At 36.9% G+C, this 17,691-nt stretch overlaps 1 protein-coding gene across 1 annotated transcript in view; it reads left to right on the forward strand.

Annotated features, from left to right (window-relative positions):
• CTNND2 (catenin delta 2) overlaps positions 1–17,691 on the forward strand; it is a 912,708-nt gene that overhangs the window by 828,762 nt on the left and 66,255 nt on the right. The window lies entirely within an intron of this gene.

A 17,691-nucleotide genomic window follows, 5' to 3' on the forward strand; every position in this document is an offset into this window, starting at 1 on the left:
ACATTCTTTATCCAACTCCTCAAAACAGAGATTTCATGGCTGCTCCAAAGAGCAGCCCAACTATACATAGTTCATAACAACTAAGTAATCTCTCCTCTCTGTCTTGTATCTCCAGATACTGAAGTCAGCCCAATTACCCAACGGCCTTGTCTTCTTACCAGCAATATGATTTTCTTCCTTTTCACCCTTTCTCAAATAAGCAAACTCATGCAAAACCTGAATATAGCTAAAAATCACCACTGGAGGGAATCAGTAGCATCCCCTCTGTATATGAAAGGTAACTCAGTATCTGTAAATAAGTGTAAAAGTAAGATCTAAGAATGGAATTGCTTATTTTGCGGTCCTCCATATTTGATTAAATCTCTCTTTAATCTCATTATGTGGTGGCTGCTTCCAGAGAGTTTTTCCGGTGGTTAAGATATGTGCTTTGTTCAACTGCTAGGACAGCTGCCTACCCAGGAGAGTAAATCCCAGAAACAGTGGTAGCAAATTCTTTCTGAACTCTTTCTCTCACCCCAAACACAGTCTTCAGGTTTCCTAGGTAACCAAAAGTATTACCTAAAAATATACTTAAGCTTGGATGTTGATAGTAGAAATTTGAAAAAATAATAATAATATTAGGATTAGGGATAACTAATATCCAAAGCTAATTTATAGCTCCAAATAAAGCAGCATAATTTCAAAGACTGGGGTTTTTTTGGTTTTTTGTTTTTTTAGGAAACATCTTACTGCTCTGTTCAAAAAGCTGGTTATTTTTATAGTGTAGCTTGATCCTTTTGTACATTTGTAAATTAGTGATTGGAAGACGAATAATCATATACTTTTAAATTTCATTGTATCTATATTAAAACAGAACAAATTAATATTTATTGAGATGTCAATGGGTACGTGATCTATACTAACCATTCGAAACACATTGAATTCCTTTGATTTTGTTTATTTTACTGAAGGACAAAAGTTAAAAATATTAATTTTATATGAAAATCACCTCATTCTGAGACACCCAAATAACACAGTGTTAGGTTATAACAAAACCATGAATGAGGGGATGTAGAGAATATCAACATTGGAGAATAGAGGAGAAAGGAAATAGTTCAAGGGCATATTGTATAAATGAGTAATTTTATTTCACATAGTCCAGATTTATAAGTAGCTTTATATTCTCTCATGTTTATCTGTTCAACTAGAAGCAATTTAATATTTGAGAACAAGGTTAAGATATATTCAGAGGTTTGCCTCTTGTGACTAATATAATTCTAGATAATGAAAAATGGCATTTAAATAATAAAATGTTTTCCATTTGTTTGTATGAGAATCATGTAGTTTTTAAAGGATGCTTTTTCCAAAGTCATCTCTGAACTATGAACCTTTAATAATTTAAGAAAATACATATTAATAATGTTACACTTCTAGCGTTTAACATTGAATGGGCCTTTACAAATGCACTGCAATCCTTGTCTTCTTTCCTTTTTAGTTCTCTATCACCCTCTCCTGTATCTACTGCTCCAAACCTTCCTCTCCCTCCTCAAGCCGTCTTCTTAATCCTTCCCCCAAAGTACCTCACCTTCTACTTTACTGAAAAGATGGAGGGCATTTAACAACTGTTCTCCCTTATTCACCTCTTCAAAACTTCTCTATATTGCCTCCCCCTGACCCCCACCCAACTCTGTGGCCTTTCTCTTTGCCAATGCCCCCCCTTTATTTGTGTCCTTGATTCTATCCCTTCCCAACTCCTCCAGGAAACTGTCCCTTTGAACATTCCCTCTGTTACAAAATCACAGATTCACAGAATCTCAGTATTGGAACAGACCTCAAAAGTCATCTAGACTAACTGGTAGCTAAATAGGAATCTCCTTTACAATGTACCTGATGAATGATCACCCAGACTTTGAAGACCCCAAGTGAGGTGGACTGCAATACCCTCAAAGGCAGCCCATTCTACTTCCAGATAGCTGCAACTGTTAGAAAGTTTTCTGTGCCTCATAGGGCCAACCAGAACAGGCCCAATCCCTCCTTCTTATGACAGTCTTTTAAATACTTGAGCCATAAGCAAACTCCCCTCATTCCTTTCTCTGATCTCTCCTTCATCCTTTGCCACTTGAGCACAAGAGAAAAAGAAATGCTTTTATTCCTGTAGAACAGGAATCTCAAATCTTCAAATTTCAAATTCAGTAAGTACACGTTCTCAAAGTATGGTCCAGAGGCCTCTGGGTGTCTCTGTATTCCCTTCAGGGATCTGCGAAATCAGAACTGTTGTCTTAATAATGCTAAGACATTTTAATTTCTAATATGGTAAATATTGATAGATATAGCCCACCTAAATGAGAGCTCTTTAGGGGTCCTCATTAATTTTTAAGAGTGAAAAGGGGTCCTGAGACAAGTGGTTTTGAAAGCTTCTGCTGTAGAAAGACAAAATTGCCCTTTTTTCTTCTGTCTTTGGTCATATATTTACCATTCTATTTAGTATCCTTTGTGTTGTAGCTAAGTAGTCTTTAATTTTCAGGATTAAAACTGTGATGTTTTACTTGTTTCCTGGAAGTGTCATAGACTACTAAGTATGAATTAATGAAAGGAAGCATAATTAATCCTCTTGGAATTCATGAGAATAATTCAATAGAGAGGAGCTGGACAGAATTTGGAACTTTATTTTCAGGCTTTTCTTGATGGTAAAAATTCCATATTTCCAATAACGACTTATAAAAGAAATTTGCTGCTTATTTTCTCAGTTCTTGAACATATAGAGAGCCAGTTAACTATAATAACTTACTTATATAGCACTTTAAGATTTATAAAGCCACTTACTCTCAGTAGCTCTCTGAGGCATGTGATACATGTACCATATCAATTTTACTGATGAATAAACTGAATCTCAAAGAAGTTAAGTGACTTGCCCAGAGTCATTGAGCTATTAAATATAGGAACCAGGTCTTATTCTAAGTGCCATTCTCTTTTTTCTATACCATGTTGTTTTAGTTAAGTCTTTACTGTTCAGTGACTATTTATGAAATAGAGACATACTAGTGGTTCTCAAAATGAAATTAAATTGTTTACTAAATGAGTCATCACATCACTATTTCTGCTGATTGGGACCGCCACTCTCTCAATCACTTAAACTTAAAACCTCAGTCATCAATCAAATCAATAAGCATTTATTAAACTCCTTACTATGTGCAAGGCACTATGCTAAGCAATGGGAATAGAAAAAGAGATCCAAAACAGTCCCTGCTCTTAAGAAGACTCTTCCCTCTCAACACCATATGACATATCACCTGATTAAAACAGTATTTTTCACACTTGTCTCCTCCCTGCACCCAAAGGCACCACAATAGTCCAAATCCTTGACTTTTCTTTCCTTGATTATTGAATTAGCCTTTTAACTAGTCTCTCTGCCTTCTGTCTCTCTCCTTTTACCTGTCTCTCATCTTTTTTTTTTCTTGTCTCTCATCTTTTACCCAGTGGCTTAAACATTCTTTGTTATGCATAAGTGTAGCCATGTTACTCTCCTGCTCAGAAAACATTTAGTGATTTCTTGATTTAGGCTTAACACTAGACCTCTAGGATAGAATAAAGATTCCTTAGCCTGGTATCGAAGACCTTCCACAATCTAGTTTCAGGCTCTTTTCAGTATCATGCTTCCCTCTTTTATCTAGTTTACAATCCAGCCAAGTGGGCAACTAACTGTTTCCTGATCTTACCCTGAATCCTGTCTCCATGTAATCTTGCAGGCTATCTCCCATCCTTAAAATGTATTCCTTCCTCTTCTTCAACTGCCGAATTCCTTGTCTTCTTCCAAGGCCCAACTCAGATCCTCCAACTATTGATATATGCATAATACAAAGTCGAGAGAAATACAGCATGGATCTTTCCTTTGCCACTTCCCACTCTCCTCTGAAGTATACATATTTATGTATGTGTTGAATTCCTCCCCTGCCCTCCTCCCATTAGTCTTCGAGCTCCTTAAGGACACACACTGTCGTTTATTTTATATCTTCGTACCATCAGTATCTAGTACATGCACTTAATTGATTTGATTTGTTGTTGCTGTTCTTGAATCTTACAAATGACCATCACATCCTGTGTGCCTATAGAGCAGGAATTTCTTAACCTGGGCTCCATGGACCCCATAGATTTTAAGGGATCTATAAACTTGGATGTGTAAAAATGCCATCTTTACTTTGATATGATTCGTTTCCTTTGTAATCTTATGTATTTTATGCATTTTAAAACATCATTCTGAGAAGGGGTCTATAGGCACCACAATAATCCAAATCTGCAATTTTTCTTTCCTACATTATTGAAATACCTTTTAACTAGTCTCTCTGCTTTCTGTCTCTCTCATTTTTCCTGGCTCTCATCTTTTATTTTTTTTTCCTGTCTCTCATCTTTTACCCAGTTGCCTAAATATTCTTTGTTATGCATAAGTGTAGCCATGTCACTCTCCTGCTCAAAAAACATTCAGTGGTTTCTTGATTTAGGCTCAACACTAAACCTTTAGAATAAAGACTCCTTAGCCTGGTATCAAAGATCTTCTGCAATCTGACTTTACATTTTACATTATGCCTTCCTCCTTTACCCAGTTTACAATCTAGCCAATCTGGACTACCAGCTATTTCCTGACCTTACCCTGAATCTTACCTCCATGCAATCTTGCAGGCTGCCACTGGAGTCCACAACACATAAATAGTTAAGAACTCCAGCTTTAAAGAGAAAGTTGGTATTTGTGGACCCCGCAAAGGAGGAGAAAAATGGAGAATAAGAGAGAGAGAGAGAGTATTAATTGAGATAGTGATACATTTGAGAAGAGGGAGGAAAAAAGAGAAAATAAAAAGATGCCTATGGTGAGGAGCAGTAGTGGCATCTACGTTTCTCTCAGGGGTCACAGGTTGCTATGCACAGTTCTTTTCCCTTCTCTCACTAACACAGCCTTGCCCATGCTTGTATGAGCAAAAACAGAGCCAGTGGGGGACCCTAGATAAGTCTTAGCTCATCTAGGCTTACTATAACCATGGCTGAGCTCTCCTCTTCCTTCTGCTTTCCAGTAAAGATGTTGGCACACAGGTGGCCAATTTGACTAGGCTTGTCAACTAGACTAGCAGCTTGTCAATGAAAAAAAAATGGCTTGTCTATGAACGTTTTATTTTATGTTAATAGATATTTTGCTAATAAATGGAATTATTCTGATTTACACTTAAACACAACAACCCATAGCATTAGCCCCCAAAGCCAAGAGTCAATGTTTTATTCTTTCTGAGGATAGCCACAATTTCCTAACCATTTTAAAGAAGGGAGGTGTGAACTGAGAAGGTCCTTTTTATATTTGCCTGCTATAAAAAGAGTAAGATTCCTGTATGACAATAAAAACTCTTAAGATTTTTTACTCTATGTTTAACACATGGCTGGGCACATTGAGACTTCAGTAATCAAATAATAATAATTATCCTATGTGCAAGCTACCTGACAGTATCTTAGAGTTATCCTTGTAGATATTATAGTTCGCATTCGGATTAGTCATGCAGGAGTATATGTACCAGTAGTAAAATTTGGCTGATGCCATGGGGTTTGTTCATTTTTGAAGGTGACATTGCTAAGAAACAATCTTCCCAGAGGGAATGGATTTTCCATCAGTGTAACTTATTGTTTATGAGAGAGCAGACTGTCACAGAGATAAGTTACCTGCAGGGGAGGAGGCAGCTGTCCTGTCCCCATCTTCTGTTAGGAGACTTATGTTGGACCTTGTGGCCGGCTGTTGAGACTCCTTCAGACTTATCACAAATGTAAATTACATGGAATGTCGAAGTCAAACACTTCTAATTGATTTTTTTAAAGAAAATTTCAGAATGTGTTTTCCTAAACAATAGCCTCTTTCTGATATTTTTTTGGAAGGAAGGATCGAAGAAAAGGGGGAAGGGAAAGAGGCACATTTAATTGCTTACACAGTGCTAAGTTCTGGGAATACAAATAAAGAGAATCCCAACTTCATGGAGCTTATATTCCATTAGGGGAGGACAACACATGAAAGGGAGGTGGAAGGAATGGGGGGAGGGGGAGGGTCTGGTTCTCGGCAAGGTCTTTAAAGCAAAAGCTCAACATATCAGACCACAGGGTCAAGGAATAAAGTCCACAGTCTAGTGGGAGAGGGATAAGGATAGCCAGAAGGCAGGCAGCCAGAAAATCATGTAGAAACTTTGTTCTGGCCAAAATAAGGCAAAAGCAGACAAGCTTTTATCAGGCTCTAGGATCCCTGGGGGAGAGTCAGAATAGTCAGGAAGTACCACTACAATGTTTACCTTTAACTAGAAAAACAGCGTTTCTTATCTGACATCTTGGGGAGCTTCTTGATCAAGCTCCCCTTTGCTATTGATTATATTTCATTATAACTTTACCACAACAAGAGAGGTGTCTATAGAGATAAGCCAGTCCAAGACAACCAAGTGCTTTTATTGGTGGGTAGTGTAGGTGCTCATGCCAATAACCTGCTCAAGAAGCACATGGCCCAGTTGTTTCCAACCTCCCCTTTTTCCAATAATCAAGGTAGCATTTTTTATTATGTTATACTAACATTTAAATCAAAAGGTTTCTGAATGATGCAGAAAGAGCCTTTTATAGCCCTTAACCTCCATCTCTCTTCAAAACCTTGTAGCTTGATTTTTCCCAATCGTACTCCTGAGCACCAGCTTCTCTTTCTCTCTCTCTCTCTCTCTCTCTCTCTGTCTCTCTCTCTCTCCCTCTCTTTCTTTGCCCACTCTTCTGTCTTTCCTTTCTCACTCTCCCTCTCTCTCTCTTTCTCCCACTTTCTCTACTTCCCTCTCTCCTTCTCCTCACTCTCTCTCTCCCCGTTTCTCTCCCCTTCTTTCTCTCATTTTCCTTTCCTACCCATTCCCTCCATGTAATCTCTGTGTCAATCATAGATAATAACACATTTAGTATTTTATCACTTACAAATAACTTTCTTTACAACAACCCTGTGAAGTGGGCAGTGTAATATTATTAGGCCTATATTCACAAGTAAACAAACATTTATTAATCAACTACCCTGTGCTAGGCACAAAGACACAGTAAAATAGCCCCTGGCCTCAAAGAGCTTCAGAGAGGTTAAGGTTCATTCCATGGCTAGTGAATATTTTAAATTTGAGATTTGTTTCCACACACAGTCATCTTTTTCTGTTTTACTTTGTATATGGAAATGTTCCCCTTTTTGGTGTTCATTAAATTCTGAATAAAAAATAAAATTTAAGTTTAAAATTTAAATTTTTGAAGTGAGGCCTTCTCAGCAAAAGAACAATTCCGGATAGTGGGGGGAGGGGAGAGGATGTTTTAAATTTATTTGCATTCTTCAAAGGTAGAACATTACACAGAAATTCTCCAGATCTATATATACTTTATATTATATGTGTTCCTATAAAATTATATAACACATATGAAAATAACTTTTTAAATTAATAAATGCTTTATAAGCTCATTGTCTTTTCTTTGATATCAGGAGGTCCAGACCTATAATTTCATTAGGGTGCAAAAAATTCTCAGTGAGGAAGTTCTCTCTAATAGTGACATTGGGCAACATTTCTGTACGCCATCATCTCAGAAAGTCACCTGGTGTCTTGAGAAGTCACATGACTTTCCCTGGATTACTTAGCCAGTATATGCCCAAAGTAGAACTTAGGCCTAGATCTCTACTTAAACATAGGTTTTCATGACTCTGAAATCATCCTCCCTTCCCTCTACACCCCCCCCACCTTTATTCATCATTGGTCTCTTAATTCTATTAGGTAGAATTTAAATGAAACATAAACACCTTTCAAAAATTCTATAACTCTTAGGTAGAAGGGAAGAATTATGATTATTAACACATTCTTCTCCTGATTTTTCTTCCTAAAAACCAAGTTCTCCTGGCATTATTGTAATTATTATGCTAACACATCACTCTTAAGTTCTATCACTTAATAATATTTCTTAATTCATATTGATTTAAACATGCCCCCTGAGCTAAATCAATATCTGAGGATTTCCACATTTGCTACAAAAAGGAAGTTCTGTCTTTAGGGCAAGAAAGTGAACATTACTGTCTGATTCTGTTTTTCTCTGCAAGAGTCATTTTCTTGGTGATAGATACATGCTGACACATATCTCATAGTGAAGTACTCCTATCACTGAAATGACCTACAGCAGGGGCAAATGGCCAGTCTCCAGGAGTCCAAGTGTGTTATTGCTAATTGCTTTAGTTACCCTTATCAGGAGAGCAGATCTCTTCTATTATAGGGATAGAAATTGCATCCTAAAGGAAGGAAACTTGCTGAGTGTAACTAAATTATGCAAAAAAAAATCCATTAATAAAGGTGAAAGGCAATGTTTAGGGAATGTTGAATACAAGATCAGTCTGCATGAAACAGGAACTAAGCATACCCTGCCTCTTCATCACCATTTGTTCTCTACTCTCTTTTTTAGATATATGAAAAGAACATTTCTTGGTAAAATTATTTGCCCCATTTTCATTCATGTGTTTATGAAGGAGTAGAATGTACACACATGTGTACATGCACACACACAGAGACATTTATTTCATGGAAATATAAATCAAGTCTATTGATAGAAGTGATTTCTATAAAGTAACATGTGCTAGACATTGCAATAGGGTTTTTCAGCCCTTCTCAGAGAATTCCCAAAGGAATATATAGAGTCTGGTCATACAAAAAAAAAAGGAAAAAAATATATAGGGGTCGAGGAAACTTAGCAGACAGCAAAAGAGAACAGAATGTTACTTTGCTTCCAAATGGCTTGGATTAACCAAGATGTCATTGTTATTCTCTGTCCAATAACTTAGGGTCAAGGAGTCCTTTTCAGTTCTCATTCCTGAAAATAAATTTTTCCTATGAAAATACTGACCCAGTCCTATCTCAGATATCTGCCCACATCATTTTCTTGCTGAAAATATCACCATTGGAGAAGTGTCTTGGGATACTCTCCTGCTAGAAATCTTGCCATAAAAGTAATTTCTTTCCTATGATTTTGCCCTCAAGCTAGATTCAGTAAGCTTAAATTTTTCACTCATTTCTTTTCCACTGAAATTGGGTAATGAAATGAGATTATTATTTTTGTCTGTCATGCTTGGTATTTAATCAAGTTATTTAAATCCTCTTAAAATGTATCAAATGAGGTGCTGCACTCGTATTCGATACCACTCAAAAATCAATTTATTTCTTGTTCACAGAGGTGCTTCACCAAAACTGCTAAAATTAGCTAGTTATTATTTTTATTTTAGAATTATTTTTATATAAATGTATTTTATACACATAGCTCAGGAAATCTCTTGTCCATATTACCATTCACTACTTTAATTCATTTTTCAACTTTTAGCATTGTGAGAATTTAACATTGAATTGGATGTTCAACTGCTTAGTGAATTCCCCAGGATTCCTCTTTATAAGACCTCAGAGTTTGAAAAAAGTGGTGTTGCTTTTTTTTTTGCCTTCCATATTGATAGCCTAGACTAGACTAGACCATTTAATTTTGGAGTAACATCCCTTTAGAGGAAGAAAGACTATATTCAGTAATCCTATTTGGCATAATTCCATTTCATTTGGTTAGTGGGTGCTTAAATCTTCTTTGTGTCCATATAGATAAGTACCACTAGTTCTTTTTCTAATGTGAGTAAATAAACTCTGCTCATATGCAATATACACTTGTATTTTTGTTTAAAATTGCATGTGTATATATACATGTATGTATGTGTGTATATATATATATATATACACACACATACAATATGGGTGACTAGGTGACACAGTGGATAGAGTGCTGGGCATGGAGTTAGGAAGAATCATCCTCTTAAGTCCAAATTTGGCCTCAGACACTTACTTGTTACATGGGCAAGTGACCCTGCACAAGTCTTGTAACCCAGTTTACTTTAGTTTCCTCTTCTGGAAAAGGAAATGGCAAACCACTTCAACATCTTTGCCAAGAAAATGCCAAATGGGGTCATGAAGAGTGGGTCACAACTGAAAAACAACTGAATAACAATGAATACATACTGTGTGTGTATATACGTATACACACACATATATATCTATATATAACCTATACATTATATGTATATTTACATATGTATGTGAATACATAAGCAAGCCTTTCTTTTTAAGTAGGCAGCTTAGATAGTGTGATGGACCTGGAGTCCGGAACACCCCAATTTCAAGTCTTGCCTAAGAAACTTCCTAACTTGTATGACCCTAGTTCACTTAACCTTTCAGCCTCAATTTTTTCATCTGTAAAATGAAGGAAATAATAGCACCTACCTCCCAGAATTGTTGTGAGAGTAAAATGAGATATTTGTAAAGCACTTTGCAAACCTTGAAGCTCTACATAAATGTTACCTATTATTAAATATACACACATACACATAGCTACAAAAAGAGAAGAAGCACAATGTAGTGGATAGCAGGCCAGATTCAGAATCAGAAAGATCTGGATTCTGATTCTGCCTCTGAAACATACTGGGAAATTAACAACCTCTCAGTGCCCCCAGGCAACTGTTTAAGACTCTAAGTTATAGATGAGCTGCCAATGTGTACCTGTGGAAGCAATTTCTATACTGGGAACCCTCCACACTGATGAAAATCATAAAAGTAGGACCCCCCCCCCAAAAAATAAAAGCTACAAAGAATTAAACATGAAATTCATGATGTTTCTTCTCAAATTTGCCTTTCATACTTATTCTCCCCAGCACCTCAGTTTAGTTCATTTCCTAGAAATTCCAACTGTAGTAAATATAGAAGTTTTATTTGTACTTTTTGCTGATTTAACTAATTTTTGATCCATCTAAACATTTCGGGAGAATTGATATGATATAACAATAAATACTTAATACCAAAGGGTAAAGTGCATGAATGTTGGCAGGTTGTCAGAAGTGAGGAGGAAGGGCATTAAGAAACTAACTTAATGGGATTACACTAATATTGTCTCAACTGTTTTCCAATCTAAGTCTTCTATGAACGGTGTCAGTCTAGTTTTTCCATTGTCAACATATGACACTCAGCTGTATGTTTTGTCTCCTGTCTTTGTTAAAGGCTTTGCATGTATTTGAGTATTGTGTACATTTACCTTTCATTTGTCCCTGAAAAAATAAAAAGTCAAACAGAATGTGTCCAGATGTGTCCAGCATCATGAAAATATAAAATAAACTTGCCACCGTAACCCATAAAAAGAAACTCTTATGCCTGAGCTTTAACTTCTTTCAAAGAGCTCTGCTGGCTAGGTTTTCCTTATATTGCACCTACATAAGCATCTCTGAAATATTTACTCATTTTCACTTGTTTTTCCTTCTGTCTTAAAGCAAAATGTGTCTATTTTTTCCCATAAGACAGTTTTTCTAATACTTCGTTATCATCATCATTATTATTTATTGATTTAGAAATTAATTTACCCTTAACCTCTGTTTATATAAGATATTTATATAAAAGAAATACTAAGCAGACATGTCCAATATAATGAAGATAACACTGAAAGAAATGTTCACACAGATGAAATAGAGACATATAAAGTATGGACCCCAATTTCATGTTTATTCAAAAATAACTGGTGCCAATGAGCTATTCCCATTCATCTTCTTACTTTTTAGTCAGAAAAACTCACAGAAGTTCACATAATCAACCAGTTAAACTTTAGCAAGTGTTTTGAACCTCCTCATCTTCTCCCTCCCACCCTGTCTCCTGCCTAATGTTATCTTCTCCCCTGGCAACAGCGACCAAGGGGAAAAAAGACAAAAGAGAGCTTCAATCATCTAATTCCCTTATAACTCAAAACTGTCATCTTGAAGTAGATTGAGAGAATTGTGGAAATGATAACATCTCCTCTGAGTATGCTGAGCCTCACAAAAAGAGTGTCTTGGCCAGAGTCATGTCTGATTTAATTAATGATAAATAGATAAACCAAAGGGCTTAGTGGAGTCTCTCTGCATCAAGTGTCTTCCCTAAACTCTTTTAAGTGGTGTCAGTGGAAAGGAATAGACTCCCCTCTGAGGCTTTCAGCCAAGCCGTTTGTGTTCCCCACTTCCTTGACTATCATAGACTGGATGAGTCTCTTCAATCTCTCCCTTATCAGCAGTTTCGACATCAGCATCTCCTGTCAGATGCAGGATGACTAAAACAGACTAGCTAAGCAAAGGCTTTGAATAAGGGCCAGAACTAAAAGAAGATAGTTCTGTGTCTTACTGCTGTGAGACCTGACTAAAGCAGCTCCTCCCCCTCTTAGAGCTCTCCCTTTCCACCACCACCATCCCCCCTCCTAGACACACACACACACACACACACACACACACACACATACACACAGAGTGCCACATTAAGCAGTATAGGATGCTATCTCATTAGGTATAAGATGTCAAATTTTAAAACAGCTGTTTATGAGCTAAGAAAATATGACTGAGGGTAAAAGAAAAACAGAGAGAAGTAACTTTGGCACTGCCCCAATTCCATTAAAAAAAAAAAATCTTTTTTTAAAAAAAAGCCAACATTGCCTGTAGGTTGTCATTTGCTTAGTTCCATTACCAAACTGAAAGGACAGAATTAGAAGCTGCAGGTGGGAGGACATGACTGCAGTAAAGCTAGCTGAGCAGCTAAGAGAGTGAATCTGTGATCTTGATAGAAGGAATGGTCTCGATGCTGGCAGATTTAGCCTGATATGTTGAAAGGAGAAAGTCAGGAATAATAATATTGAGTGTATTAATTACATAATCAAAAGGCCATGTAGTTCTTAACTCTCATGACCTTTGACATGTACGATGACCTTACAATGCAAGCTCTGGTGGGTGTGGAGCATGTCTGAGGAACAATAGTCTTGATGTTTTTAGTTCCTTTGTTAAGGAATGAGTGTTTAGTGGTTCAGTGACTAATACCAATGATCAGTGGTACCAGACAGGGAATCAGTAAATTCAGGATTTTAGTTCTTGCTCTGCCACCAGCTATGGGTACTTAAACTCTCTTCATTTCTGTTTCCTCATCTGTAAAATGAACTAAATGATGCCTCTTAGATCCCTTTCAACTCTAAAACTGTGACTGTGTTTTTACTGTGGATAGTAGATATATGGCTACTTTTGATTCACTTTTTTTCTCGATTAAAACTGCAAGGGCATCCTTGAAAGAGATAACAGGAAATAAGACCAAATTACAGAACTTACTGAAACAAAATCAAGATATAATAACACTAGAGTGATCACTCTTCTACTAAAAATGTTTCAATGGCTCCCTACCAAATAAAATTTATTCTCCTTAGCCTGACATTAAAGGTGCTCCACAGTCTGGTGACACCTTACCTTTACACCTTTATGATGTCCTTCCACTTTGTCCAGCCAAAATAAACAACTCACTTTTCACTAGGCATTTCATCCTTCATGCCTGCAATGCCCTCTCTCTCTCTCTCTCTCTCTCTCTCTCTCTCCATTTGTAGAAACCCTGTCCTTTAAAATCTAACTCATATGTCTCCCTACCCAATAAACTCCAGTGGCTCCTCATGGCCTCTGGGAACAAATATAAAATACCCTGTTTGGCATTCAAATCCCTTCATAATCTAACCCCTTCCTACCATTCCATACCTCATTTCCCAAAATATACTCTTAGGTCCAGTGACACTGACCTCCTGGCAGTCCCAGGAACAAGACAATCCAGCTCCCCACTCTGGAGATTTTCTCTGGCTGTTCCCCATGCCTGGAAAGTTCTCCCTACTCCACTCCACTTACTGACCTCCCTGGCATCTTTTAAGTCCCAACTAAAGTCCCTTCCTTGATTTGAAGCCTTCCCCAGCCCGTCTTGATTCGATTGCCTTCCTTCTGGTGATTACTTCCTGTTTATCCTCTATATAGCTTGCTTTGTATAAATCTGTTTGCATGTTGTCTCTCCCTTTATATCATAAGTTCCTTGAGGGTGAGGACTGCCCTTTGTCTCTTTTTGTATCCCCATTGCTTAGCACAGTGCCTGCCTAGCACACAGTAGACACTTAATTGAGTGATTGAGATGCCACCTCCTTGAAGTCTTTCCCTGATGATTCCCCAGTTGGAAGTAATCTCACATCATTCTCTTCATCCCTCTTATGCATTTACCAAATTCTGATGTTTTATAGAATTAGTGTATGTGCCCCATCTCCTCTGCTACACTGTAAGAGTCTTGAGAACAGGGGACCTGCTATATTGTCTCCTCAATGGAATAAAAGCTCCTTGAGATCATGTATTATCATGTATGTATTATATATTTCATGTATTATCATTTTATTCCCAGTGCCTAGCACAGACCCTGGCACCTGGTAGATGTATACTTTTAAATGCTTTTTGATGATTGGACTTCATTATTTCATCTGTTATATCTGCTATACCTAGCCCAAGTGCCCTGTACAAATAAAGGCAATAAACGTGACTTGAATTAAATTTGTTAAATGGTCAGTGTTTCCTGCATATTAATGACCAAAGAATGTATCACTTAAGGGCCAGCCTGCCCTCTGTACTACCTTATCAAGGCTTGGCCTCTTAAATACCAGGTAGAGTCTCTTACCAGGATAATATCTGAAGTCATTCCAGCTTGGCAGAAGCTGCCAAAGCTTTTGTGCCTCTGGCACTTCCTTCAAGAACCCAGCAGGACAAGACAGGACACACATGTACAAGCAGCTTAACATGCTGGGGAACACTGTTCTGTTTTGTAGTGAACAAGTAAATGTAATAAATTATGAGAGATGCTCTTATTTACAAATATTTTATGTGGATTGTGTTATTGTTTTTTTTAAGCATCCAAACAACATTACTGTTTATTTTTTAGCAAACAGTGAGACCCTAAATGTTTCATATGATTACCCATTAAGCTTGCGAAGCCCCTTCATATTCTCATTGAGCCTCACAACACTGTGAGGTCAGGAAGTATTATTATTCCCATTTTAAGGAGGAAGAGACTGAGTCTGAGAAAGGTTAAATGACTTGTTCAAGGTATACCCAGCCAGTAAGTGGCAGAGCCAGGTCTTGAAACCAGGTCCTAACTCCAGGTCCAGTGGACTTTCTATCCTACAGGTCTCTGAAATATATAAAAAGATCATTGGATAAGCCAATTGAAGCCTCAAGTCCTCCTCTTAATAATAACAATAATAATAATAAATTTAATCAGAACTTGAACAGTGAAACTAAAATTTCTTTAATATACTTAGCCTCTCCTTTCTATTCCTATTGTGATTAGTTTTCATAAGAATCCATTTATGAGGGATAGATTCAGTGGGGTAAAGAACTAGCCTATAGAAGATCTGAGTTTTAATCCTACCTCCAATACTTTATAGCCATGTGACCTTGGGCAAGTCCCTGAGCTTTCATTTCCTCACCTGTTAAATGAGGCCTAGATGACCTGCAAGGTCTCTTCCATTTCTAGTTTTATGATCTCATGTTTCTGTGTATTTTCTCTGAGAAGTGCTATAGAGGCAGCTAGGCCATTCAGGGGATAGAGAACAAGGCCAGGATTTAGGAAGATGCAAATCCTAATCCTGCCTCAGATACTTACTAGCTGAATGACTAAGGCAAGTCATAACCTCTGTTTGCCACAGTTTCCTTATCTGTAAAATTACTATAATAACGAGCCCTACCTCTCTGAGTTATTGTAAGGATCAAATGAAATAATAATTGTAAAGTGCTAAGCATAGTAGGTGCTATATAAATGTTAACTATTACTATTATTACATAGAGATAATAAATTATATAATTACATAATAAATTACATAATAACATACTATCATTACATAGGCCAACATTATGAAGTAGATAAGAGCTTCCAGACTCCTCACTTACCTTTATTCAACACCAGGAACCTAACAACATATATTTATACAGTTTGTTGAGATTTATAACACATTCTTCACAACAGCCATTGATGAAGATAGAACAGACATTATTATTCTCATTTTACAGATGAGAAAACACAGGCTCTGGAGAGTTCAGATGACTTACCAATAATTACATAGCTAATCATTTGTCAGGCCTGAACTCTGAGCTCCTCATTCCAAATCTCTTCAGAACATCACCCTGAACTTCTTCCTCCTTTTTAACAATGTTTTTCACGGGACTTTGACCCATCTTGTGATTCCCTGCTCTCCAGGGCCTCCAGGCACCAAACTGAAGCCTGCTTTCCCATCTTCTGCTCCCTTTCCCATGCAATCCTCTCCATTTTCACCTGTCCTTGCTAGGTAATTGGCAAAATAATCCAACTACATAATTCTACCTGGAATGTTAATGGCCAATGGATTAGTGTTTTTGGTGATTTGATAGCATTTTTATTTGAACAAGGACCTAAAGAACTGAAAAATGCAGGAATTTCAAGGACCATGGTAGGCTAATGGAAGAGGTGTTTTTGAGCATAGATGCCTTTCATTGGATACTCATTCTATCCTCATGCTGCTTTAGCTTTGGCTACAAACAAATACGCATGTCCCCTAAATCTGCTTCATTCTGTAGTGCTAGTGTATGTCACATAGGAAATAGGAAGCACTCAAAAATCTGTCAATCTCTTGGATGATTTCCCAAATATTTTTTTAATGGCTTTTGGCATTAGCTCAAAACTGTTCTGTCTCTCTCTACTACCTAGATGATTAAAGTAACTTTTAAAAAATAGTGAAATTATCTGCTGACCAAAAGACCATAGCAATGGTTTTCTGAGAAGTACTGGTATTACTTGTGAAGTGAGGAAAGGGAAAAGAAAGGGCCTAGGGCAGGAATGGCCAGTCCATGGGCCTACAGCCTCCTATCACACTTATAAACTTTATGTGCAGCCTTAAAGAGAAAAGAAAAAACACTATACAAAATGCATTGATGCTGCCATACAAAACAATAGAACATCCTTAGAAAAGCCTAAAATAATGTCATTAACCTCTCACAGATATGTGAGAGCCCTATTGATTTTCTTATCTTGAGTCTCTCACCATGCTTAAATAACTAATAAATGTTTGTTGAATTGTTTTATTCATCAATGAGATAGCTGTTAAAATGTTGAAAACAAAATAATTCCATCCCTTTGTTGAAACCGCTGATAAATTTTGACCTACTCTTCTTAGTCAAGTAAGACATTCTTGATATAAAACATTATAATTGTATTCTTGGAAAGTCCACGATTTACATCAGTCATTAATCTGAAATAATATTTGCAAAATGAGATATTTCTAAAAAACTTAGCAGAGTGAGTGGCACATAACAGGTGCTTAACAAATGCCTACTCCCTTTCTTTCTCCATCCTATTAGGAGTTCCTCAAAAAAAATCAGTAGCTAAAACATTTGTGATTGTCCACTTGTTTATCTTTGACTTCAAGCTTCAAAGCCCTTGTTTTGTCCTAAAGGTCTCCCTAGGAAATGTTCCACTTTCTTTTTGTTTTGTTTTGTTTTGTTTAGATGACGGTCTCTTTGTAATTGCTCAGTTCCCTTTCTACATCTCTTTCAGAAAAGGTACTGAGGCATAAAATAACAGGAACAAAGTCAGTTTAAAAAAAACTGGTAAATATGAGTATGTTTCACTCTCCTCTGATTTTTTTTTCTTTTAAAGTTATATCTCTGCCTTACATAAGAAAACCTTCCTTTTCACGCGATCAAAAATAATCCTAATGCTATGATGTGAAACTTACAAAATATCTTTGGCCTTCTGTGTTTTCTTAGGCTTGCCTCTCCCAACCTCAACCACTACCATCTTCTTTCTGACT

The sequence above is a fragment of the Vombatus ursinus genome, unplaced genomic scaffold (assembly GCF_900497805.2).
Source record: "Vombatus ursinus unplaced genomic scaffold, bare-nosed wombat genome assembly UNPS02014791.1, whole genome shotgun sequence".
NCBI classification, from domain to species: Eukaryota; Metazoa; Chordata; class Mammalia; order Diprotodontia; family Vombatidae; genus Vombatus; species Vombatus ursinus.